This window comes from Strix aluco, chromosome 5 (genome assembly GCF_031877795.1).
Source record: "Strix aluco isolate bStrAlu1 chromosome 5, bStrAlu1.hap1, whole genome shotgun sequence".
Taxonomy (NCBI): Eukaryota; Metazoa; Chordata; class Aves; order Strigiformes; family Strigidae; genus Strix; species Strix aluco.
In genome coordinates, this window is record NC_133935.1 from 46473493 (window position 1) to 46499671 (window position 26179).

Sequence of the window (26179 nt, forward strand, 5' to 3'; positions counted from 1 at the left end):
GGTCTCAGTTCTCTATTTGGAGTCTTTGGCATCCTTCCTCACCTGGGCAACACCCACTCTAGTGAAGGCACCAGAGACTTTAATTTTTTAGGGCAATTTTGACCTCTACATTTTTCCACTAAGGATTTTGTCTTTGTCCACAGCACTCCTGACCCCATATCGTTCATCAGTTATTCACAGCCAAGGCATTTGAAGTTGTCTGCTTCATTCTTTATGTTAAAATTTTGGCATGTCCATCATTTAACTGGCTCTGACTTGAGGCAAACTGTTTCTGAGACTGAGTGTGTAAATCCTTTACACAGTGCATGTTTCTGCTAGAAATGCTTGGTCATGTTTGCAGACCACCTAGATGAATGTCAGGGCTAATATCTAAAATCTTCATTCTAAGAAATAATCCCTTTCCATCAGAGTAGTTAGGTACACTGAATGCATGCACTTATGCAAGACCTATTGGCTTTAAATGCACTTAAAACACATCTTTAAGTGCCTTAGTGAATCACCATTATGATCGAAATCTAGACTGCAAAATAATGCCCTCTGAGCAGATGAAGATCTTGTAAGGTATTTCTGTGAGATATTGTTTAAAGATTGCTTCCTTTTCTAACTCTTCAATAAGGTGACTCAGCTCCTTCTGATCATTCACAAAAATCTGCTGAAAATGTTTAATCAGTTCAGGAAAATTCTGGTAGCTTCAAATTGAATCTCTCTTTCAAGGGTGACTGTCACTTCTGCTTACTAATACAGCAGAAAAAAAACCCAAACAAACAAAAAAACAAACCCAAGCATAAATCGACCTGGAAATAGCAGCATTAAATGTTTAATGGCTCTGGAGACTGTACATCTTTGGGTTATTCATTAACATGTACTGTTTTGTCCAACAAGATTTTTTCTTGGGAAATCTCATACCTTTATCCATGGATAAACCCCATCACTCTGGGGTGTTGTTCCATACCACTTTCTGGTCTCACCTTTAGCTCAGTGTACAAAAGGACTTGGGTACTCACCTGACTTTCCCCCTCCACTGTTGTACTTACATCCACACCCACGTCCTTCAAGACACTGCTTAGTGGTGCCTAACCTCAAAGGGGTCTGATTTTCCAGCACCAGCAGTAAATCCTCACAGCTGCCTGCACAGCTGCCTTGGGCATGCCAGCTGCTTTCCCTGTCTTGTGTGGATCAGCAGCTGGGAGGTTGCAGCCCTTCCCCAATTTTGCAACAATGGCTTCATGAGCTCAGATTTGGGGATGGAGGTACAGTTGTCAAATCTTGAGGACAATAAGATGTCTCTGTGCACATGGAAGTGGGTCACATACGTCCTTAAGTCCCCATCCCCTCAGCTTTCCCTGAGCTTCCTTGTCCCCACATTATGCTCTCTAAAGCAAGGCCTTGCAATCTCCATATACTTTGATCTTAAACCCTTGATATAGGTGTAACATAGAGAAAAGCTGATAAGGTAATGTTTTAGCAATCACATTAATGAAATATTTATAAGCTACAATATAATTCCTTAGAATGTCATAGAGCTATTTCACACAAATGGAGCATTGGTAAATTTTTAAAACACTCAGACCACTTTGAACTACAAATTTAGTAGGAACACCTGAGTGACAGCTGGCTTTCATGAACAGAAATTCAGCTTGGAGGAAAGAAGTGATCAGCAGGCTGGCCTATTTTGGGGGAAGGTTGGCTGTCTGGTGCAAGGGATTCACAGGCTTGAAAAGTGTGTAATTTGCAGACAGGAATAAGGGAATCTCCTAGGGTCTCAGGCTTGCTGCTGTGATCACTGATCCATCTCTTTCCTTATAAACTTCATTTTTACAGCATCTAAGAGCTGCTGCTGTTCTTTCTCCACCTTGTACAGAGTGCCCTTCTGAATTAAACTCTGTTCATGAAATACAGCCTCTTAAAATTTACTCTTTTCCAGCATTTGTCAAATATCTGCTGACAAAGGCCTGCTTTCCTGTATATCCATTCTCAATCCACTGTGCTAAATATATTATCATCTTACTGAGAGCATTTTCTCCTTCTTTTCTCCCTTCTCAGTTTGACTTCCTATCTGTTCATGATGCTTTGCCTCAGGTGAGATCTTGGCTCAGGTTATGCAGATGAGGACTTTGTCCTGGGAGGTGTCTGTCCTGCAGGCAGATACAACCTGGCTGCCCTTTGGTGGGCTTGCCTACACAGACAGTGATACACGTGTTTTATTTGCATGATCAGGCTCTTAGGGTGCAAACTGCTGTTCTCTCCTCTCTTTGGTTTCTGGGGCTTAAAGCACGCTTTGCGACACCTGGGGATATACTGCAGAGATGGCAACATAGGTCTTTAGGAGGCGAGAGGTGGCCTGATGCACAGGAAGCCTGCAAGTCAGAACACTTGAATTGTCTTCCCAGGTTTGCTTCTGGCATGTTAGGCTCAGCCTGTTCCCCAGATCTTATAGCCGCATTAATATTGCAATATGCGCTGAGGTCTTTATTTAAGTGAGTTTTATGAATGTCAGAATGATGATTATTTGGCTCAGCCACATTCTTCTGAAATGCTTAGTCACATGAAAGATTTTTTTCTTTTCAGAGGTTTGAAAGATAATTTAGCTAGATTGTTCCTTTCAAGTAAAGCAATCTCACATTTGCCATGGTTGGATGCGAAGTTGTACAGTAGTATCAATGTGTTACTAGCTTGCCATTCATGTTCAAAGAACTTCAAAAGGAATGCTTTGATGTACTTATGGACTTCTTCCAGCTGGTGTATACCACATAGTGTTTGTGCTTTTGTAGCAAATCTTAAATTGACTTGTGGGATTTTTAGTATTTTACTGACTGCCTGAGGAAGTATACTGAGGGGTGCCTTTTGTACAACATAGAGGAGCTGGATAACAAGATGACAGTCAGAAGTGGAATATTTACAATGACAGCAAAATACCCTGTGCTCTTGGAAAGAGCTAACCAATTCTAAAATCTATACTTCCCTGTAGCTTCTTAGATTTCTGCAAAGGGAAATGACAGTGTGTGGCATCTGAGTTGCTTCTTGCTATATTTCCCCTGTTTCTCAGCTTCCCATAGAGTCTTGTTGAAATCCTAGGGAATCAGCATGTAGATATGAGCTTAACAGTCCCTCTGGCTCTGCATGCCCAGTAGCACAATTGTAACGGGGTTGTTAAAACTCTTCTCCATGGGAGCGAATGGGTAGTGCTGGGAAGGGACCTAAGGAGCTTTAGAAACAGTTTTGCCTGGTGAGAAAGCTTAACTTTCCAGACAAAACTGTGTGATGCTGGCTCATCCGATGAAAGACACTTGAGGACTGGTCGTAGCCTGATGCAGTCTGGCACATGAGATGGTGCACTGCTGTCTGAAAGAGGGATGCAGGCAAAGTGCTAACAATGCCCTGCATCTCTCCTGGGGTCATATATGGAATGATCAGATTTGAGACACTGTCATCACTGCAGGATCCCTCACCTGTGGATTTTCCCCAGTGTCTCATGGCCTTTGGGTAACCTAAGGCTAAATGCTAACATGTGAGTAGCACACATTTGACTCGCTGCTCCATCAGTCCTGCACTGCAGCCAGGCACAGGTTATCAGTGCCACAGCTTAGCATGCAGAGGAGATTAGGTCATGGGACTTGTTGCTAATTGCTAAACTTTAATCTTTATTTTGAACCTGGGCCCAGAACATCTACAAAACATCCTAAAATGCTGGAATCAAGACCAAAACCGATAACTGCCAAGTGACAACTAGCGCTTTATGACAGAGGTGAGGCTTGTCTGTCATGGGCATGGACCTTTCTTGATGGCTGATGTGAGATTGTGAAACTAATTGTGCAGGAACTCAGGACCATCACTAACCTGGCCATCACATACTCTGATGATAAGAGCCATTGCTTTGACTGGCTCTCGGCCACAACAACCCCCAGCAGCACTACAGGCTTGGGGAGGAGTGGCTGGAGAGCTGCCAGTCAGAGAGGGACCTGGGGGTGTTGATTGACAGCCAGCTGAACATGAGCCAGCAGTGTGCCCAGGTGGCCAAGAAGGCCAATGGTATCCTGGCTTGCATCAGAAATAGCGTGGCCAGCAGGGACAGGGAAGTGATCTTACCCCTGTACTCGGCACTGGTGAGGCCGCACCTCGATGACTGTGTTCAGTTTTGGACCCCTCACTACAAAAAGGACATTGAATTACTCAAGTGTGTCCAGAGAAGGGCAACGAAGCTGGTGAAGGGTCTGGAGCACATGTCGTATGAGGAGCGGCTGAGGGAACTGGGGTTGTTTAGTCTGGAGAAGAGGAGGCTGAGGGGAGACCTCATCGCCCTCTACAACTACCTGAAAGGAGGTTGCAGAGAACTGGGGATGAGTCTCTTTAACCAAGTAATAAGCGATAGAACAAGAGGGAATGGCCTCAAGTTTTGCTAGGGAAGGTTTAGACTAGATATTAAGAAGCATTTCTTTACAGAACAGGTTGTTAGGCGTTGGAATGGGCTGCCCAGGGAGGTGGTGGAGTCCCCATCCCTGGAGGTGTTTAAGAGTAGAGTCAACATAGCGCTTAGAGATAAAGTGTAATTGGGAACTGTCAGTGTTAGGTTAATGGTTGGACTAGATGATCTTCAAGGTCTTTTCCAACCTAGACGATTCTGTGATTCTGTGATTGAAATACAAACATGTTAAAAGAAAACCTGCATTAGACCAAACTAAATAAATACCCTATCAAAACTGAATGTTCCACATGATCCAGACTTCTACCTCTGGGGCAAAGCTGAGAAGCTAAAGTATGTGACTGATTTTTAATTCTGTTGTTTAATGCACTATGGATCTGTTGCTCAGATGCTATGGTGATGAACATGTTATGCTGACACAGAATAAAATGAGTATGAAAAAATTCAGACATCATGTTGAATTTGTGATTCAGATTGAAGTGCATTAATAATAAATTGAACACATGTATTATATATGGAGGTTCCTATTGAAACATTTCTTGAGGGAAGCTGAATTTTAGTGCCATAGCAGAATGATAATAGTTTTAGAAGAAATGTAGATTACTGTCATTTCTTTTGTAAATTGTGTTGAGCAATAATTATGAACAATGACAGGGCTCATATAGGGTATATCACAGGAAATTCAAACTACTGTTAAACTCTGTATTCCCACCTCTGACCACAGAGACAGGTCTGACCTTTGGTTAGGGAAGAATAAAAAATATTCTGTGGGTTACCAGTCCAAAAATCACAAAAATTGAATGATTTTAAAGGAAAATCTGTTGATGCTGGAATTAAAGACCTCTGACTGACGTCACATTTTTCTCAGAAACCCAACCCACTCATCTTATAAAAAATACATGAAATAGTGGAAGCTTTCTGAATACTCATTTATGTGTTTAAGGATGATGGGTTGCAAGTCGTATCCAGAGGGATTTCTCAGAATACCCTCCCTCATCCATGAGAAGGCAGAGAGAGGTAGATCAGGGACATGGCCACAACAGCACATGCCCTGATCCTCTCTGACCCTTCAGATCTCCCTCTGTCCAAAACCCTCCATATAACCCCTTTCCTGTTACAGGGTGACAGAGATGGTTTTAATGCGCTCTGTCTGTCCCCTGGAAATAGCAGAATTGGTAGCAGGGGACATCTGGTACTCAAGAGGGAAAGGGGAGATTTGCTTATGCTGGAGGTCAAGCGCTGCTAGTTTCTTAGTTAACTTTACAAATAGCCTTCTGAGTACAAAATCTCTTTGCACCTCCCCAGACCTTGTAATTCAGCTCAGGAACAAGTCAAGTGGCCCTAGGGCTCTGAGTAGCAGTTGCCTCTTCCAGAACTAAAGATGCCTGTTTCCCCCACGAAAGTTGTAGTAGAGGTCCTCTCTCCCTACAGAGAGACAAGAGCAGCTCTGCAGTGCCTTTTAGTACTGAACCCAAAGTCTGGTCCTTTTCTTTCCACACACAGACTTTGTTGTTGAGAGAGTGCTTGGGGATGCCCAAGGATTGCATTTGGCCTTTCCCTTCTTCCAAGTGTGAACACTTCATGCTGGCAGGACATCCCTTTCGTGCTTCCTGCCTGGGCCATGTTGGTGGATTTGGGCTCTTAGAAATGACTGGGGTGTCTGCCCACAGTTTAGTGTCTTTCTACTTCCTTAAATTTAGAGCAGAAAGGAGCAAAAGCGAAGGGAAAGGCAGCTCCCCCATCACTCAGAGTCCCTTTAAGAATGGAGGATAGAGAACATCACCAGCCTCAAATATGGAGAGCCTCACCAGCCTTTCAGCTGTGGGTTTCCCTCCCTCAGATGCTGCTGTTGCTACAACAAGAATTTTGCCCCCTCTTTCTTGGACACTTCAGCCTGCATTAGTGTTGCTGGCTATCTCCACTCTGGGGCTTTCACTTCAGAGCTGAAAAGATTGAGCAGGGAGGATGTTTTCCCAGTTATAAGGGTTAATTTTTGTTTTCAGAAATGCTATGCATATGCGGGGGCTGGATGCAAGAGGAGAGGCAGGATGATGCCCCCTCCTCTCCTTTTGGTGCTCTCTCCAGCTAGAGGTCTGACCTGCCTTTGCCCTCGCTTTGATTACATGTGGATTATGTGTCCAAACTCTTTCCCTTGAACCTGTGATGACTAAACCACCTTTTGTGCATTTGATTTTTTTTTTTTAATGAAAGCTTTGATCCTGATGTAATCTTGGGATTCAGAATTAGAGACCAAGGACTGAGCATGAGTCCTGGATTCTCAGATGGGCATACATTCTTTGGGGGCCTGGGACATAACACCCAATAACACACCCTGTTTTCATGGTCATATATTTCCAGGTCTTCTACTGCTAACAGATATTAAAGACAGTCAGGGAAGAAAACACTGCTTCAAAATTAAGGAAAGTAAATGACTTAGCTGAAAACCAAACCAAAAAACTTGCTGAACCTTTGAAGAGTTTGTCAGGAGAAAAACACTCAACCTAGAGGTGGAAGAAGTTGTCAACATCAACACCTCTTGGCTCTGCCTCAGCCTTAGTTGTCCAACTGCAGTGAAACAGTTCCTGTGTTCCATACTCTGCCATGGACCTAAGTCTTCATGTCAGGATGGGCAAAAATGGTGATATGGGTCTTATGGTGGATTTCTTTCAGTGTTTCAGACAAAGACTTGGGCATTGGTGTAGGCAATAACATCCTGACCCAGGAACAGGAGATGGAGAGAAGCCACACAAACTTACTGAATGTGAAACGGAAAAACCCCAACCTCCTACAGATGAAGATTTTTATCTTTTCATTTGAAAAAGAAAAGGTGGGACTTAAAAACATTAGACTTGGAAAGAAGACTTCTATGGCTCAGCAGAAGGTGTAGACCTCTTGAATCAAGAGACCGGAATAGAGAGCCTTTATTTGAGAAGAAAACATAGAGACTAAGTGAAGTCCTAGGAAACTATTGGCACAGCTTCTAATAGGTCCTATTAACCTTTGAAAGAAATATTTGCAAGGAGCTTGAAATTTCTCTCAAAACAAAGCAATCATATTTGACTTAACTGTCAGAGCAGGAGAATAAATTAAACAAAGTCCAAGTTCGTGGTTCAGTAAAGATAACAGCAGAGTTAGACAAGGCAGAAGAAAGCTGAGTTTTGCGTGGCATTTGCAGATGAGTGGCATGCCAGGACTCCCACTCTAGTTTACTGAGAGCTAGTCAGCAGTTAGTGAAGCCTAGAGAATAATTCAGTTCTCTCCAAAGGAAAGAGAGGGCATGATTCAGATATCATTTACAATGTCTTTGTGGAACCTAGACATCTCCATGGGGCTGTCAGATATGTCACAGAATCAACAGGGGACCTAAGGTCTCCTGTAGTTGTTGCTGGAGGCAAGGTAGAAACTAAAGGGCATCTCAGATGGCACCAGAAGGCTAAGTTGAAGCAGTTAAATCCACCTGAAAAGTTGGTCTGCAGCCTAGGCTTCACTGACTGCCTTTTCTTCACTGGCTATATTGGGAGCTAAGGCACCCAACTTACATGTAGGCACCTGCATTTATGTGCCCGGAGCTGAATCTTGCCAGAAAAGCCTGTCTAGAAAAGAGAGGGGATTTGTCCTTACCCAAAAGGCTGCCTACAACCTAAAATATGCATGAGAACTTGTACTGTTAATAGAAAAAAAATGCCAGGGAGCTGGAGGTGCACTGTGCTATCCATGCCAAGGCAGAGCTGGGGAAAGAGTGTGTGGGGCAGGCTGTACTCTGGGTGCATGCTGAAACCATGCTGAAACCATGGGACATCTGGGACAAAGGAAGACCTACTTTTAATAGAGCTTCTGACTCCTCAGCTGGAAGTTATGATTCTCCCAGCCCTGGCCATCCTCAGTGCCAGCTAGTTAAGCTGTTTTATCAGGCATGGCAATGGACTGTGGGTGGAGTACAGACAGATACAGTGCCTCAGGTGAGAGGTGTGAATTTCCAGCCAAGGGGTGGTAATTTGTATCATTAACTCTGTTTTTCAGGTTTGACTAACCAGAACTTGAATGCTCAGGAAGCCTGTGTCAGCCTTGAGCTGCTCAGTTACACAGCCCAGGTGACTTATGCCTTAATTTCCTGTACCTGTAAAAATAGAGATACTGATCTTGGTCTCCTTTGTAAATTGCTTTAAGGTGTCATGAGGAAAACTTTTATCTAAAATTCAGGGGAAAAAAAAGAGCTAACACCAGTTAGTGCTAGGGCAAATGCAAACTTACAAAAAACCTGCAAAAAAAAAGCAGCACTGCCAGAAGTCACCTTGTGAGAGCACTGCCAGAAGTCTTCAGCTTCATTATCTTCCAGAGGTCAGCATGCGGACACCTTAGATAATAGTATAACTTCTGTAGCCATTTTATTTAGGAAACCATAAACTAATTATTTGATTTCCTTTACAAATGGAAGAAGCTGGACTTAAAATTAAGCTTCTTACTAGATCTATAGTTTCTAATTTCACAGCAAGACTATTGGGACCACTTAAAGAAACAAAGTCACAGAAAAACCTCATTTTTTTCATGTTTAGATGGGGAGCCCTCACTCGCCTCAGCACCATTAGGCAGGACAGACTGTAATGACAAACAGTCCATGTTAAATTTTTATGTTACGAAGGAGTATCACACACTATTTCACTGGCAAGTCACAACAAGATAGTGGGTTTCAAAGGAAAAATTATGGTATCTGGTTGAAAACAAATTAGCTGAACTTTTCAAAGCTTACACCTTTCAAGATGAAACCATAACTATAAAACAAAAAAAACCAAAACTAAACTTAGTAAAATTAATGACTTTTAACTTCTGAAAAACTCAACAAGTTTTATTTTATAGCTGACAGCAACTATTGGTTTCCAAGCACACATGATAGAGAGTGCTGTTGGAGGAGTCACAAACCATATAAAGAGTCATAGCTGATTCCCATATATTTTGGTTACACTATTTAGGGAATACGGAGATGTAATGGATACATTAGTGTTTCATGAAGTTATTTTTCCATCAAGCTTATCTGTCCAGTGAAATTCTAATTAAGAGAATTTGTTCTCTTGCACTAAACTCCAACTGTGTGCCCAGTTTTCAACTACGTACCATTATCGACAACTAGGAGCTGTTTCAGCATGAAGAGAATCCAAGCCACAGCCTGTCTGTGCTAAGGTTTGTAGGAGGGAGCACCCATGAGATGTGGGCAAGCAGAGCCATAGTCACTGTGATGGTTTCTGTGCTGGTCAACTGTTGTGGCCAGAAGGCAGTTCTCTGCTTGGGGTCTGCAGGGATCACTTCTCACAACATCCTTCTTATTGTAGAGAGGGCATGGACAAAGATCTTCATTCACACTTCTGTACTTACATTCCCTTTTGTGTAGCCCCTTTTGCGTAGCGTACATTAATGCCAGTCTATTATCTAGCTGCTGTCCTTTTTGCCAGCTTTGCTAAACACATACATAAGCTGTAGCAATTTGGGAGAGGAAATTCCAAGTTCACTAGGGTGAAAAGAAGCATTTATGAGTGCTGAAGAGGTGAGGAGGGAGTTGGGGGTCTTTCTTGTACAGCTTATACTTGCAACCTACTGAAAATACAGTTTTTGAGAATGTACTAAGTCTAAATTGGAGTAGCTACAAAGTGAATCTTCCCCTTCATTACTCTTCAAGCATTCATCATGCTTATGAAGTCCCAGCAAAAATGTCTATGACAAGAAGGAATATGACAGGTTGCTTCTGCAGATTACCAAATTTCAAATCATGATGTGAAATGATGCCTTTGCATTTTAAACCTATGTCAGACTTGGGCAGGTTTCTCATGGCTGAATTATGGTTCTTGAGACATGACAGTGTTGCAGAACTGTTCTGTATGACAGAATATGAGAGAGTTTGCAACTCTTATTTTGAACTTTATAACCCTAATTTTTCTACTACTTTTCATCTCACTGTTAAGCTGATTGTTATAGTCAAGCATTCCTTTCACCTATTTCCTCATTCCCTTAGTAAGTTTTATTTAGCCTTGATCTAAAATCGAAATAATAATAAGATAGATAAAGTGTTCACACAGCAATGAAGTTCAACTAATTACAGCCATTCTTCAGTCCCTGTATTTTCAGCAGCCTCTTAAGTTACATTTCATTGCTATCTATTATAGAAAGTGTTTCCCATAATTGAAGGACATCATTATATTCAATTTCAGCAAAATTTAACTGTGAATTTCCAAACTAAAGGCCATCATAAATATGTTCCTTTCAAAAAAACCCCAAAGCAAGTCACCAAGCTTGAACATTCAAAAACAAGCAAGTACACCAATCCATAATCATGAATTAAATAATACTAGAAGAATGAGAAAGAAAATGTAATATCTAACCCACTTATCAGGACCTTCCTTAGAGGCAAAGGAGATACTCACCTCCTGTGGGCATTTCATGTCACCCCTAAGATAACAGTCTAAGCTAAGTGGGATGACCTGCTTTCAGATGTCATTTTATTGAATTTAGAGAGCAGAAATGCATACCTTAGACCAGATGCCTGACTTTTAGATGGTGACAGTTAGGTGTCCAACCTTATCAACCATCATTATTACTAATTACATTCATGGGAAACACTTCAAAACAGTCAACTACTGACTGCTTATGGCAGTGATGCTGAAGACATGCAGATACTGGCAAAGAGTTTCTCATGCCAGCTATATGCAACTGTTTGATCCTATCTTGGATATCAATCTGTATGTATTGATGAGCTCTTTACAACTTTCAGTGTCTTATTTTTGGTGTTGTACAGGGCACCTCTGTACCTGACAAGATCATGGAGGGGATCCTCCTGGAAAATATGCTAGGGCACATGGAAAATAAGGAGGTGACTGGCGACAGCCAACATGCCTTCACTAATAGCAAATCATGCCTGACAAATTTGGTGTCCTTCTATGATGGAGTTACAGCATTAGTGGATAAGGAAAGAGCAACCGACATCATCTACCTGGACTTGTGCAAAGCATTTGACACTGTCCCACAAGATATCTTTGTCTCTAAATTGGAGACAGATGGATTTGACAGATGGACCACTTGGTGGATAAAGAATTGGCTGGATGGTCACACTCAAAAATTGTGGTCAACAGCGTGATGTCCAAGTGGAGAGCAGTGACGAGTGGCGTTCATCAGGGGTTGGGTTTGGGACCAGCACTATTTAACATCTTTGTTGGTGACATGGACGGTGGGATTGAGTGCACCCTCAGCAAGTTTGTTGATGACACCAAGCTGTGTGGTGTGGTCAACATGCTGGAGGGAAGGGATGTGCCATCCAGAGGGACCTGGACAGGCTTGAGAGGTGGGCCCGTACAAACTTAATGAATTTCAACAAGGCCAAGTGCAAGGTCCTGCACATGGGTCAAGGCAATCCCAAGCACAAATACAGGCTCAGTGTTGAGGTTTGAACTCAGCCGGCAGCCAGACACCACGTAGCCAGCTGTTCACCTCCCCCCTCCCTGGTGAAATAGGGGAGGGACAAAAAGAAGAAAATCCTAGGTTGAATAAAAAGAAAGAATTTACTAAATATAACAAGAGAACAACAGCAACAATAGTGAGTCCAAAAAGAAACGGGTAAAATGCATCAGTGGCTTACCGAGTGCGGCGACCGCCCCCACAGCAACACACACCCGGGCCAGAAACCTGAAAACGGGGTGCGCCCACCTGAATGCCCTGGGCATGACATCACATGGTATGAAATACTCCAATGACTGATCAGGACCTGGCCCTCTAGCTGTGCTCCCTCTCAACCCAGGGAAAGTTAACTCTATCCTGGTCGAAACCAGGACACTGGGTGATGAGTGGATTGAGAGCAGCCCTGCGGAGAAGGACTTGGGGGTATTAGTGGACGGAAAACTGACTATGAGCCAGCAATGCGCGCTCGCAGCCCAGAAAGCCAGCTGTATCCTGGGCTGCATCAAGAGAAGCGTGGCCAGCAAGGTGAGGGAGGTGATTCTCCACCTCTACTCTGCTCTCGTGAGACCCCACCTTGAGTACTGTGTTCAGCTCTGGGGCCCCCAGTGTAAGAAGGACATGGACCTGTCCGATCAAGTCCAGAGAAGGCCATGAAGATGGTTGTCACATCCTGCTCAGGTGAGGGATACAAGTGACTCAGATTTGTAAATCCCTAACAAAGCAGACAACAGTGAGACAATTCTCAAAGTCCAAACATTTATTAACTTCCCACAACGTATTAATTGGACACATGATAATTGGCTAAATATATAATGAGTTGTGGCAAGCAATACAGTATGCCTTGCATTTCTTAATGGTAGTGAAGGAAAAGGGGAAAAAGGAAAGGAGGGAGATAGAGGGAATAGAGGAATAGAGATCACCAGTCTGGGTTTCTGCATCGATCCTGCCAGTAAGGGTTCAAAGAGGCATCTGTCTGCTTCACTTCACTTCACTTCACTTCACTTCACTTCACTTCACTTCACTTCACTTCACTTCACTTCACTTCACTTCACTTCACTTCACTTCACTTCACTTCACTTCACTTCACTTCACTTCACTCTCCGGGCCTCCCCGCACCCCCCCTCCCCCCCCCTTTCCTCCCTCTTGATTTATACACACTTTTCTTGGGTCTGTCCCCTAGGTTGACCCACATACCTACGTATCCCATGTATGGGGAGGGATAAGGTGTTTCATGGGATGATGTAATGAGCGTGATCTTGTTAGTCTTTGTTAGCGTATTCAGGGGTGTTAACTTTAATATGCATTTCATGGATAATGAAGCAAAGGTCATTCACCGGACAGATGCCCCCTGAAATTTGACCAAGTGCACCAGAGCAGAACCGTTCTGTCTCCACAGGGCTCCCCGCTTCAGCTGCATCCTGTGTTATTCAGTCAGCCTTATCAGCTTTGACCTCCACACTATCTGCTCTGCGACTATAGTTTCATCTTGCGAGTGTCTGAGGCATTCCTTAGCTCGGAGGGCCTCCACTCCACCTGCTAACTTTTGTCTCTTTCTCAGACTGTTTCTCTCAGTCCGTGTTTCTCGCAGGCCTGTTTTTACAAGTCGTCTCTCACAATGGTCAGGGGGCTGGAGCACCTCCTTCATGAGGACGGGCTGAGAGAGTTGGGGTTGTTCAGCCTGGAGAAGAAAAGGCTCGGGGAGACCTTAGAATGGCCTTCCAGTACTTAAAGGGGCTTACAGGAAAGATGGGGAGGGACTCTTTACCAGGGAGTGAAGTGATAGGATGAGGGGTAATGGTTTTAAACTGAAAGAGGGTACATTTCATTTAGATATAAGGAAGAAATTCTTTTCTGTGAAGGTGGTGAGACACTGGAACAGGTTGCCCAGAGAAGCTGTGGATTCTCCTCCCTGGAAGTGTTCAAGGCCAGGTTGGACAGGGCTTTGAGAAACCTGTTCTTCATGCTTCTCTTTGGGCTTATGACCACATCAACACAGCAAAGGGAAGAGGTGCTTTCTGACACTTGCACCCTGCAGCTGTTTGTTTCTGTCCCTCTGATGGCACTTATTGTGCCCACAGTGCCGTCTGTGGCCATGTGAGCACTTGCCAATCATTTCTGTGCAAACTCTGGTGGCCTGAGCTGTCCTCTGAGGTGTTTGACTTTGCTAAAGGAGTGATCATGTGTCTTTTCTACTGCCTACTGTCCTGATGGAATAAAACATATGACAGAGATAATATCTTAAATCATTGTGGTCTATTGCTATGTGAAGGTATATCTAAGCCCTAGCATTAACTCAACCAGATATTCAGAATTCATTAATCAGAATCCCAACCATTTTAAGAATGTCATAAGATGAGGACTTAAAAATAATTAATACATTAATTTCCATTTCTTCCCTAACTATTTAAACACTCATGGATTTTAAAGGTTTTCTTTGCAACTAGGAAGGCTAGATGGTATAATGGAGATTGTGGTTACTCACATGATTTCAGAAGCAGGAGTTACCAGAAAACACCCAAAATATTAAGACGTAATATTATGAGGAAACAAAGAGAGAGAGTCTGTATATTTACCTATATGTTTAGGTTAATAAATAGTAATTGATGACATGTCAGAACTTTTTATATTGTGAGCTGAAGTGTGTTTCCTTACAAGATAATATTTTAAGTTTGGATTCCTGAAATATAGGATTTTCTGACATCTTTTCTATGTTAATGAGGAAAACTCCGCGGGAATATTTGTATTTTTCCTGAAGTTTGTTAAGTTCCAGGGTGATCTGCAAATATCTAACTGCTGGTTGCTTGGTCTTTCATAGAAGACGTTTCTGAAATGCTTTGGTGAAATTTCTCTTTTCTTCAAGGAGATCTAAAATCTTGGGATTGTGGAAGAACATTTCTAGGTAAGTCCTTCTTTCTCTAAAAGTGATTAGAAGAGTTGTCTCGCATTGTGTACTTGTTCAAAGTGCAAGAGCGTCATCGCCCTAGGGTTCAGCTTCAATCTTCTTTCTCTCTTCTGGAACCAAAGTGTCCAATCAGAGTGTCCTCCACCAAGCTAGCTATCTTCATTGTCATCATCAAAATGATTTTTAACAACACAGGAGGTTTCTGATATGCCTCATTTGTCAGAAACAAGATGATTGACAGCCACAGCAGTAGCATCTAGAGGAACAGCTCCAAAAGCCATCTCTGAATCTGTTTTTAACTCTAGTATACATATTCATTAAGTCTTGATCCATGATACTTAAGTCACTGTTTTTCCTATGTTCATAACTGAAGCCTCTTTCTTATAAATACAAATTCCTTTCTTACTCTTTTAACTCAAAACACTTCTGTACTGGCAGCACCACCACATGAGAGAAGACTGTCAACGTACAAGAGCATCTTGATAGAGTAGGTCTTGGGAGGTCTTGGAAGTGGTGTCATAAACCAGACTTTAGGCACACAGTTTTTAAATGCAGAGCTAATCCAAATTATTTACATATGATCTTTTCTGAGTGTTATATGGACTGATGAAACTGAGAACAAATGAGTTTCTTCCCTCATTCTGAAATGCCTTGAAATCATACAGTGGTCCAGGTTTATCAGTATTCAAGCAGAGGAATAGATAGTATATAGTAGGCTAATGCAGATGTTACTTAAATATTAATATTAATATAATAAAATGTAAAGGGTTAATCTGCACCATTCATCCATTTGATGAAAATAATAAGCTAAAATGCCCTTCCTGATGGTGACTGAAAGTCAATATTATTAACACAGGACTGAAGTCTGGTGTTCCCATGCAGCAATTAAGTTCGGTTAATTGTAACTACTTTGAAATGATTTTTCAAATTTAGTGTATATAGTGCATCATCTTTTTCTGTTATGGCACTATAATTTTTTCACTATTTTCTTTTCACCCTTGTCTCATTTGTATGACAAGCTAGAAATGTGCATTCCCCAGTGAGTGACAGAATTTGTGTTAACCAATAAACGGAAACTGACTGCAGGCTGCCCTTGCAGAATGGCACAGATCAATAATCCTACATTTTTTGAGGAGTAAAACACTTTCTAGTGTTGAAACAAATGGCAGAAGCAGCCCTTATTTGATTAAAATAAAGCTGCAGGCTGTAGGGCTTCTAAATGCAAATGCTTATTTTGAATCCTAGAAGATGAGTCTAATTGAGGAAGGAGCAACTTAATCAGATCACCCACTTTTTTTCTCTTGAGGAAATTATATTTTCTCATCTCCTTCTGAAGAGCAAACCCTAGGCTGTACAGGGGTAGTATATCCCCCATCTCAGAAAAAGGATCAGAGAGAGCTCTCCTTATGGATTCAAAATTATCCACAACTGCAGGGTGGGGAAAAAAATCTACAGTATCAGTAATGTCGAAAATAAAGTGCACCAATATAGCATTTGCTAAACAATGACAAGCTGTTGTGAAGACTTACTGACAGAATAAACAAGACATGGGGAGAGAAAAGGAAATAATGTAAGACGAAAAAGGGAGAAGAAAACAAAAAGAAAACCTCAAAATGATAAGGAACTGTGGTAAAATTCCTGTGGAGGTTGATGAGAGTAGATGGGTTTTCCCAGAGACACACATAGAGGACACCGATCTTGAAGATGAAAGGACAATTGCTTCAAAATAAATAAAATCAAAAAGACTGAGATAATTAAGAGAAAAAAAAATCTACACAGGTAAAAAAGCAATACAGTGTTAGGAAAAAAATAGGCTTTCTACTGAAATCAAATGTTCATATGTAAGAACCTGTATTTTCAAAACTGAAAAGAAAGATTCTTCTGAATACTACCAGTGGCATCCTTATGCCTGATGGCTCAAGAGTTCCCAATTTCAAATTTTTATTTTAGCAGCAAAATTGAAATGAATACATTGAGAAAATGTCCTTTTATTTTATTGCTTTTCACAATTGTCCACTCTTGTGAGATTTCTGTTTCTCTGTAAAAGGAAATCAAAATTACCTGAAAAGTGAGTAGAATTCTTTATCAATATAATATCAGTAACAATGATTATTCTTAACAACACTGATATGGGAATGGTTGATTCTGCAATCTCTGTAGGACACAATTTGTAGAAACTGAAGGATAATAAAGATGATCTGTAGCAAATGTAACATTTCTGTGCATTAATTAATAATTCACTTGCTACAGTGCAGCGTGAGGACCACATTGCTATATGCATGATGTGATGTGTCAGACCTTTGATATTTTGTCATTGTGCCCTGTTCTTATACAGAATTAATTCTGTGGAGTTTAATGTTGCATGTCAGCTAATGAAATGCAATTATATAGTTTCCTCTATGGTACCAAATGTGTTGCTGTAATTAAAATGTGACCTCCATGGGAGAGTTTATGCAGAGTGGATTTTAATGTCAGGTAGAATGGCAATGCCCAAGTCAGAAAGAATTTTAAATAAAATATAAAAATATATTTTATTTATTCCAGGACTATTCTCTGCACCAAAATGTGTGGAGTTTGATAATCTACAGTGATTTTCTTCATTCACTTTATTAACTGGATAGTTAGAATAGGTTGTTATCAAACCTTCCCACCAGTTCCCAGGGCCAGCTAGCTTCCTTCCAGGAGACTACCGATTTCTGCTACATGGAAGTATGGTTAGACTTGCCAGAAAGAAAGTCCCATTAGCAGAGATTTGATTGATTATTCAGCACAGCTGATGTGGTAGCAGAAGGCAGTTAGCAGGCTTGAAATGTCATCCTACTGCTTGAGTACCTGCATCATTCAACAGCTTTTGAATCCTGAACCCTTTGAGGACCCAAAAACTTTATGTTGGACAATGTAGGCAGACTTTTGCCCCTGGTTTGAGTTTTGAAGTTGGCTACAGAAATCCTTGGAACTTCCCAAACCATACACAGAGCAGGAAAATAGACTCACAAGACACATGAGCATTTAAATAAGCAGTAAAAATGAATGGGTAATTGCTAGAATTTTTTTTTCTGATTTGTGTTTGTTTTGCCCCATTCAAAGGAAGAATGCTCTGCCTATGTAATGAGGGATATCTGTGTTCAGCCAGCCCACAAATGCATGGCTGGTCTGGTGCTGGGAGAGGTGCCATGGTGTTGGCTGGAGAACCTCCAGAATGATCTACATGGCTGTCTTGGCCAAAAGGTTTTAATCAAAGAAAAGCATCCCAGATTCTATACTGCTGATTCAGACACAGTAGGTGCTTTAATCAGAGGAAAGTTATTGTTACTGTAAACATCGGTGTTGTCAGACTCTAACTATGCTGAGGGTAAATGCTTCAAAAATTAAAACATTTCTCATGGAAAAATAAGAAAATTCAACCAGAGCATTGACGTAGTTTGCATTGCTGTTCAACAACCTGGCCAGTGGCAATATGGAATCGTATCATTAAATTAGATTAGGCATGTATCTTTTAATATTTTGCAATATTTATTAGAAATATCTTTCCTTTCCAAAAAGAGAACCTTGCACAAAATTATATCGTCTTTTTACAGGCAGACCATATCAAGTATTACATTGCTTCAGGTAGTAACAGCAAGATATGAACTCACTTTGTTTCTTTAAGTATACCAGATGAAAGCACCCTACAGTAAATGAGGAAAATCTTTCCTTTTGACAGAGAATGGAATGGAATTATTTCGATTTAATGAAGAAATGTCATTTAATTGCTGTATCTGGGCTTTTCCCCTCTATAATATTAGATATATTGTCTTGAATGTAATTAATTCTAACTGAAATAAAGTGCTTTGATTTGAAATGTTGTTAAAAGAACTTGCCACCTAACCAAGCTTTTAAAAGCAAATAAAATAACCCATAAGTTTAATAATATTTGACATGAAAGGAGTTGGTATTTCTCATTAAAATTCTACTGCCAGAAGTCTTTGGTTGGTTAATTGTAAATGGTTTTAATTAGATAAAAGGCAATGCAAAAAAATGTGATGTCTAGATGAAGCTAATGTTATTAAAAACTTAGGTTTAGTACTTTTACTGAAAGGAAGGAGGCAATCGAGTACTGCTGAAGTGTTTGAAGCAGGTTGTTGGTGCCAGTTTACAAACCCAAGCTGGAATGCCAAAGGAGAGGTAGTTAAATTTGTGTATGTGATTTGTGTATATTTCTAAATACTCATGACTTTATTTGAATTGCAAGCTTCTTACTAAAATCCAATAAAAAAAAAATCCCTCAGCTGATGCATGCAGTAATTAGTTGCAGTGTTAGAACAGAGTTAAAAATGTGGGAAGAAGCCTGTTATGAAGGATTTATGACTTTTTTTCTGTCTTCACTGAGAGAATTGAATCCAGTCTGTAGTGTCAGTTTTCCTTAAAGATGGACAAGGACTGTAATGGAGCATTAGAGAGTGAAGGCACCAGCTGTGATGGATGCACTTGACCCCTTAACCAAACTCACAGAGATTTGGTACAGGTTCCAAAGGAGGTAAAGGCCTGAGCCGTAGCCAGGCCAAGAACTCCCCTAGGAAACCCACAAAGGAGCAGAGTGACACAGTGAGCATCAATGCATATGAGCTTGAAACACTGATTTTGTGATTAACACATGAATAGTGGGTGGCTTTTCCAAGACTCATTTCTCAAGGAACAAAGAAAGTTGTGAGTACAAGGAGTCTCATGCAAACCTTTCTCATTGTGTTCAGTTTGACTATGAGCCAACCATTTTATTCCATAAATATGAGAGCCTAAGTGAGCCTTGCTGAGCTCTCCCTGCTAGGCAGTGTGGCTGAGTGATGGTGATCTCCCCTTGAGATGGGATGCCTCTCAAAGTTGCTCCTCAAGGCCGAGAGACCTTTTGCCAAAGACAGATTTTTGGATGAGTCCAATTTGAATTCTCCCTAAATTGCAATTGGACTGCACACCCGGTGACTCTCCCCTTGAGCAGGGATGCCTCTCAAGGTTTGAGAGTCCTTACCCAAGAATAAGGGATCCTTCCTTACCCAAGGCAGAGAGACCCCTTACTCACAACAGATCCTTAGTAAGTGACTGATAGCATGCTGAATTAATGTTGATGAAACATTACTAATCCATATACTCAATATTAACTATTACAAACTTTGTATATAGAATCCTTTAGACATAAACTGTCGACCAAGTCTAGGACTAAGTCTGGTTCTAGCCAAACCTAGACTTCTCTCTGAGAAGGAGTTTAGAAAACAAGGGGCTCCATTCTGAACCTTGTGACTCAACGGGAGGGTCTTCCTTACACTTTTACATCTCTGGTCTCTGTGTAAATCATTATACCTCAATTCTAACTCATTTTTTCTTTGTATGTTTTTTCCATGTAATAAGTAATAGAGTAAACCTTGCCATCAAACTTTGTTATGTCACACTTTTACAACATCATATTAAAATCACTTTTGCTAATACCCTTGATGGTGATTCTTTAAGTGATCTAAATACTCATCCATGACAAATTTGTGTAGTCAGCAGATCCTAAATCAGGATTCACGACAAATTGGCATAGTTGACAGGATGGAAAGTAGTATCACTTCGTTACTTAAGAAAGCATGGAATAAATCTGAGTCCCAAATTCTAGAAATAATGGACTTGTGATAACTGGCATGATTGGGAAGCTGTGGAAGAATAGCTAAATGAGGCCAGGGGACATATAAAGGATGGAAAAGGAATTATTTGCAGAATGCTAGCTAACTGTTTAGAAGCTGCTTATGAGGGCAGGAAGAATAACAATAAAACAGAACAGGACTGAAAGGAAGAAATAGAAGGCAGAAAGGCAGCTGAATTAGTACTGTCTTTGAAAATTGAACAGCTACAGAAGTGGTTAAAGGAATAAAAGGAGAAAAAACAGAAGTTGGAAGAAAAGATCAAGAAGATGCTCATGCGGGCCCCACACCCTAAATGCAAATTAGGAAATTAATAGTGTCCCTAGAGGATTGGGATGGTGATATTCAGGGTGATCCTAATGACTATGATGAGGGAAATGATGACCCTTGTTCCCCTCAGGTTCCTCTAAATATCACAGAATCACAGAATCGTCTAGGTTGGAAAAGACCTTGAAGATCATCCAGTCCAACCATTAACCTAACACTGACAGTTCCCAACTACACTGTATCTCTAAGCGCTATGTTGACTCTACTCTTAAACACCTCCAGGGATGGGGACTCCACCACCTCCCTGGGCAGCCCATTCCAACGCCTAACAACCCGTTCTGTAAAGAAATGCTTCTTAATATCTAGTCTAAACCTTCCCTAGCAAAACTTGAGGCCATTCCCTCTTGTCCTATCGCTTGTTACTTGGTTCAAGAGACTCATCCCCAGCTCTCTGCAACCTCCTTTCAGGTAGTTGTAGAGGGCGATGAGGTCTCCCCTCAGCCTCCTCTTCTCCAGACTAAACAACCCCAGTTCCCTCAGCCACTCCTCGTACGACATGTGCTCCAGACCCTTCACCAGCTTCGTTGCCCTTCTCTGGACACACTTGAGTAATTCAATGTCCTTTTTGTAGTGAGGGGCCCAAAGCCAAACACAGTAATCGAGGTGCGGCCTCACCAGTGCCGAGTACAGGGGTAAGATCACTTCCCTGTCCCTGCTGGCCACGCTATTTCTGATACAAGCCAGGATACCATTGGCCTTCTTGGCCACCTGGGCACACTGCTGGCTCATGTTCAGCCGGCTGTCAATCAACACCCCCAGGTCCCTCTCTGACTGGCAGCTCTCCAGCCACTCCTCCCCAAACCTGTAGCACTGCTGGGGGTTGTTGTGGTCAAGATGCAGAACTCTGCATTTGGCCTTATTGAAACTCCTACAGTTGGCCTGAGTCCATCGCTGAAGCCTGTCCAGATCTCTCTGCAGAGCCTCCCTACCCTCGAGCAGATCAACACTCCCACCCAACTTGGTGTCATCTGCAAACTTCCTGAGGGTGAATATGAGGCTAGACTCATCATTAAAGCAGAATACATTCTGATTCCAGTTGGTCCTTAAAAACAATTGGTAAAATTTCTAATAGGTACAGGAACACAAAGTTCAATACTAACACAACAGGATGTTGAGAAGCTGGGTGTGCAACCTGGATGACAGAGAGTTAAAGTCACTGGAGTAAATGGAGCAAGTGTTATCTGGCAAACTGCAAAAGTTAATTTATGGCTCCTGGGTTGAGAAGTGCATGCGGTCTACTTGCTTTGCAATTAAAAAGCACACTGAAAATATTTTTGGTTTTGATGTTTTGACTGGACGAAACTGGCACTTGCCAGATGGCAGTATGTGGTTCTTTGGTACAAGTACTGACCCCAATCCTGGTAGAAATTGGGAGGCTGTAGTGCCTGTACTCCACACGGCCCCTGCACTGCCCAATTCAAAAATTACCAATGTACCACAGTATCTGGCTCCTGCTGCAAAACAAAATGGAATTTCTGATGTAATAACAGACTTGGAAAAATGACATATTATTTCCAAAACCCACTTCCCATACAATTCAACCATCTGGCCAGTCCAAAAGTCAGATGGGAGATAACATTTGACAGTTGATTATTGGTGCCTAAAAGCCAACACAGCTCTGCTAAAGGCTGTAGTACCCAATATTGTAACTTTAACAGACACACTACAAGCAGCTGCACATCCATGGATTGCAGTGCTAGATGCCGGAGTTTTGTTCTTTATGGTCCCCTTGCAGGAGAAGGATAAAGGGAAATTTGCTTTTACTTGGGAAGGTGTGCAATACACCTTTAACAGATTCCCATAGTGGTATAAACATTCACTCACAATTGCTCATGCTGTGCTTGCTGAACTTTTACAGACAGTCTCACTTCCTCAGAATGTGAAACTGTACCAATATAGAGATGATGTTCTAACTGGAGGAACTTCCCCTGAAAAGGTGGGGGAAGCGGTAACATCAGTGTGGCAAGCACTGTATAAAGCAGAAGTTGAAGGTCCACCTGAAAAATGTCAGGGACCAAATACAGAAGTAAAATGTTTGGATACTTTGTGGATTGCAGGTGGTGCAACAATTCCATCAGACACCCTAAGTAAAAATCGAACAGCTGCAAATGCCCCACTCTAGGAAAGAGTTACAACAGTTAATGGGAACCTTAGGATATTAAGAAAACATGTACCTGAATTTTCTATCATTGCTCACTTGCTGTACTCATTTTACAAAAGGGAAAACTGTGGATATGGAACTCAGAGCATGAAGAGACAACCAAAACCCTAGTACAGCAATTAAAAACATATCATTCATGGGGACCAGTACACCCCTGCGACCCTACTATAGCAGAATGGGTTTTTGCAGAACATGGTAGTTATTGCAGTCTATTCCAGCCTGGGCAGAGCAGGCCAAAAAGTCCTTTAATGTTCAGCTCAACTGCATTGAAAGAGACAGAACAGAAATATTCCGAGTAGGAAAAGGGACTTTTGTCATTAGCCCAAGCAGTTAAACAGGTTGAGCTGCTAAGGGGTAACCTGTCTGGAAAACTCCCTTGGAGACTTGTATTGTTTTCCCTTTCCAGGAACAATACAGGGAATGGTACTAGCACACCTACCCTGGAGATCAGGTAAACCATCAACGGATTGCTTATCCTTCTCACAGGAGTAATCATCACCAGCATGAACCAAATTTGGGTCACACGTCAACAAGCATGATCCACAGGGTGGAGGCCCTCACTTTTTTATTTATGCTAACCAATATGGTCACTATAATACATTTTGCACCATATATGTTTCTCAGTTGTGGGTGCAATCTAACAGCAGTTATAAGGGAAGGTGATGAGAGCACCCTGCCTACTGAGATTCAAAAGGCAATCTGGGATAATGCAAAAAATGGGAAAGGGAGTTCCAATCCTGCTGGCATCTAGTTAATTTCACTATGACCCTACCAACAGTAAAGCTACAGCTTTTGTTTTAACAATATGCAATGCTTTGATATACACCATATACCCAATCACTGCACTGGGATTAAATCACCATGGAACTGTTACGCTATCTGTTAGAACATAGAGTGTAGACCCAACAAAATGGGAACAAATGCCAAACTCCTGATGTTGATACATGTGTTATACAGGAAACAACAAGGATTTATTTGTGAAAGTAATATCATTAAGGCCGAAGACATTTGTCTTGACACTGAACAAAATGTCATTTTGAAATACGTCCTGATGAAACCCCTGAAACCGCACTTCTATATGTTGAAATGGACGTGTTTGCATGAGAGCCCTTTGTGATCTGTATTTATAGACAACACCGCTGTATTTGTAACTTTACCAAAATTATGGAATATGACTTTAACTATCCAGCTCCTGTTACAACCTACCAGTTGCTACATCTAACTAGACATTGTATCAAAATTTACGACCTACCCCAAATGGTATGAATCATACATTGGTAAGAAAACTGTAGCAACATGATGACCTGAGTCAGTGACTAAAATGAATCTGGAACAACAGACAAAGAACCCTGATTACTGACTGTCATGATGCAAAGAAGATACACCATGTACTAGAAAGACTGAAAAAGGATGGAGAACATCACTGGTCACCAACAGCAACAGGAACTTTGAATCTAATGCTTCATCTGGTTGTGATTGTGTTTGCTCTAACAATATTAGGCTTATTACTTATAATCATTTTATATGTAAAGGTTTTGGTACAAAACAAAGTAAATACTCCTTTTTCATCATGAGAAATCACCCAATAATGTATTTAATAGTAGTATTTTATTCTAAAAAAAAGCTATTTACTTGTGGATCTGCAAGAGTGCCAACACAGTATATAATTAACATTAATTTTGGAACTGAAGCTAAACAGTTTATCAAATAATTGGACTCTTACCACTCATCTGGTGGTAAGACACCAGCAGACATGGGCAATATAAATGAAGTGATGAGAAGGAAAATTCAAATTTGCAAGGCAGATCAATACAGTGTTGCATGAATCTTCTACATTGTTGTTCCTTCTCCTGGAAATTAAGGTCACTGTCTAACAAGCTGCACTGGTAATTGTTCTGGAGAACTGCTGAGTGAAGCCACTTTGTTCCAGCCATATTTTCTAACTCTGAATGAAGTGCTTTCGTCTCCCAGGAGTAGCAAACATCAGAACAGATTAAAAGTTTCTTTTGATGTGCTTGTGCTTCTACAAGCAACCTGGAAAATTAGTTGGGTTTTTTTTTTGTTTTTTTTTTTTTTTTCTTTGAGACCTTGAGCTGAAGTAGCAGCACCAGAGAGCCAGTGTACCAAATCCCAGACAGGTATACTAAAACTGCTGCCATAATGCAACCCAGGGCCTCATTTCTCATTTATATTTCAATTCTGCTCCATAATATTTAATACCCTTGCTAAAATTATTGACTCCTTCAGATGGTCACATTTACCTCCCTTAGCTCCCTCTCTTTCCATGGAAATCAGGACGTTTTTTAGTCAGACAATTCTATATATTTTTTTTCATAAAATGTTAAGGAAAAAGGTATTTTTAATTTTCCCCAAAATTGCAGTGGTAGTGTTATAAAGTAGACAGGATTTGGGTGAAGCTATTTAGTTGTCAGTTGTTTGTAATTCCAGCATTGTTTAAGAGATGGGTTAAATTTTTGCAAGAGAAGGTCTTGTGTGCAGGTGAAAGGAGGGTGCAGATATGTTGTGCTGAAGTCCTATGGAGATTATGCGCAGAGGGTAAAAATCAAGATGCCTCCCTCACCTGCTGGCAGCAGTTCTCCCAGTGAAGCCCAGTACACTATTAGCTGCTTTTACAGGAAGGGCACGTTGCTGGCTCATGTTCAACTCGGTGTCCACCATGACCTATGGGTCCTTTTCTGCAAAGCCGCTTTTCAGCTGAGTGGAAAGAAGCGCATTTTTCAGAAATCCAAAAACTTCCTTAGCAAAAAGATTGGCTGGCTTATATTCTTCCAGGGAAAAATGCCAACAGCCCCACTACTGCCTGCTCTCAATAAGAGTGCCCTCCTGGAAACAAAGCCTTCCAGTTATCTGTGACAGCAGGGCAGAGTGCCATGGAAAGCCCTTTCACATCTCTGTCTAATACATTTCCACCAAAACAACATCAATAACAAAAGCTTTCCCTGCTGATTAATTGTTGCAGCCTTTTTCTACTGAGTGAGGGTTTGTCTTGGCCTCTTCTCTGATCAGTGGCAGCCCTGAGATCAGGCTGAACACAGGTTTGCTTTTGCTTCTAGCTCATGACTGCTTTAACAATAATCTCTGTCCTTAGTACCACCCTTGTGTTCTTTCACTTACCTACATACTTTCATTTTTACTCTACTTCATGGTTACACTCTGTGTAACTCATAAAAATTAGTGCTATTTTGCTTTAGATTCCTTTGAAGATGATAGAAATATCAACCCCATTTGAAAGTTATTGGGACCATGGACATCTGTTTGTA